We start from the raw sequence: 2,239 nt of genomic DNA on the forward strand, positions 1-2,239 counted from the left end.
GCGCTGCCGTGTGTGTGTGTGTGTGTGTGTGTGTGTGTGTCCCCCACAGGTAAGTGTGTTCGTATAGCTGTGTGTGCACATAGGTATCTGTGTGTCTTGCATCTGTGTTTATGGCCTGGAATTTCACATGTGTCTGTAGACATGTCTGTGTGCGCACAGGTGTCTGGATGCTCCTGGATTCGGAAGCCACTGCCTCAGGGCCAAAGCCGAGAAACTGAGTCACAGAGCCGTCATTCAGGCTTGCCAGAGATCCCTTGGGGAGCCATTGATGCTCACAGAGTGGAACCCGGATCTGTGCAGCTGCATCTGGTGGCACTTAGGCTCTATTGGGCTGGGACATGTGTGCACGTGCATGTGCTGACCTGTGGATACTAAGTCCTCCCAAATACTCGGATGTCCCAGATTGGAACTCCTAATGTGTACATTTCCAGCTGCTGACCTCCTGAACCTCACTCTGTGGGGCTGAACCAAGAAACTGCATTTTAATCAAGGGTTCAGTGACTCTGAAGCTTCCTCTGATGAAGAAATACTGTGCTCCCTCACTCCACCCCCATTCTACAGGTGGGGGAACTGAGGCCCACAAAGGCACAGTAGTTCATGTGGGGCCAGTGACAGAACTGGTCCTGCACTGCATGTCTGTTGAAGGTGAACAGGCAAAGGATAGAGAAATGTGGGCAGGTCACTGAGCGCCATTGGAGTCCATGAATTGAACATGGCACTGCTCTGCTAGTGACATACAACCTTCGGTGCCTGACTGTGCAGATGAAGGCAAGAGCCATCAGGGCCAAGGAGGTGAGCAAGGCCAGTGCTGCCACAGACAAGAGCAGGAAATGGGCCCTGTAGGAACTTGCAGGGGTGAGGGGTAGAATCCCTGGGTGTGTTGCATGAGGACAGTGCACAGGTGGTGGGTTGTGCCTGGGCTCCTTCAGGATTGAAGGAATTGTTGGAGCCCTAGAGGAAGTGAGCAGGGAATTGATCCTAGAGAGGAGTCTGGCCACTAGTTATGACAAAGGGTGATGCCACCAACATGGGCAGGTTTGCAGTTTAAAAACACCCTGGCTGCTCTGTGAAGAATTGATTCTAAGGAGCCAAAGTTGTCTGGGGTGGCCCAGGCGCGGCCGTTAAAGAGAAAGGGGTCTGGGTCTGGGTGCCAAGGCGCCACCCAGGCCCCTAATGGCTTCTAGGCACCCACGCGCCTGAGAGCGTGTTGTCCTCGAAAAGTGACATGCAATCAGGAGCGATGGTGTGTCCAGAGTGAGAGTGCACACAGTTGCATGGCGCTGGAAGCCAGCCTGGCACTGGTGGCTGGGTGAGAGGAAAGGCAGTGGGAGTGTGGGCCACGTTGGATGGGCATCAGGGTGAGGGCAGCGCTGGGAGGGATGCAGCAGGAGATGTGTGGGCAGGTAGGCTCCCTTTTCACTTAGATCACCTGCTGACAGTGAGGGGAGGGTGTTGGATTAGACTGGGGACTGGAGGTTTGCTGGGCAGTGGGAACCAGCCAGGGACAAGGCAGCCCTCTGCTGGGGAGAGTCCTGCCCACAGTACACAGGTCACTCAGAAAGGGCTGCAGGAAGCAGAAGGACTCAAGTTCAAGACCCACCTGGACAACTTAGCAACTTAGACCCTGTCTCAAAAACTAAAATAAATTTTTAAAAAAGGGCTGAGGATTCATCTCAGTGGGAAGGCCTTGGGTTTAACCCCGAATACCAGAGTGGCGGATAAAAATGTAGATCTTCAGAGCAGGTGTGAAGATCTATGGACCAGGGCTGAGCCTGGTGGTGAAGGAAGGGTTCTGGGTGGTGGGGTTGTCTCAGAGAAGATTTGAGGCGCTAGCGGGTTGGGAGGGAGCCGTGTGGAGGTGAGGGTAACGCCAGCGGCCCTGAAACCTACCTCTCTCTCCTTCCGCCTCTGCTGTACACTCTGACACCTGTGAGTGCCTGATCTTAGGGACTGACGGTGACCACAGCCTAAGAATGGTTGTTTTCTCCCGCAGGTCCAACAGGCGAGGCGTACCCCACCCGGTGGCCAGGAGAGCCGTGGGGTGCAGTTGCCAACATGCCAAGGAGTATCGCGCCCGCACTGCGTTTTCACCGCTGCCCCTGAACCTGGCTGCGAGTTCGAGCCTAGTGCCCGCCTGCCCACACCATGAGCCACGGCCCGAGCCCCCGGCTGGCCGAGTCCCCGCAGCTGTCCAAGGGCAGCCTCCTGACCATACTGGGCACTCCTTCGCCCGACCGCA

The sequence above is a fragment of the Fukomys damarensis genome, unplaced genomic scaffold (assembly GCF_012274545.1).
Source record: "Fukomys damarensis isolate Sample0158 unplaced genomic scaffold, DMR_v1.0_HiC HiC_scaffold_32, whole genome shotgun sequence".
NCBI lineage: Eukaryota > Metazoa > Chordata > Mammalia > Rodentia > Bathyergidae > Fukomys > Fukomys damarensis.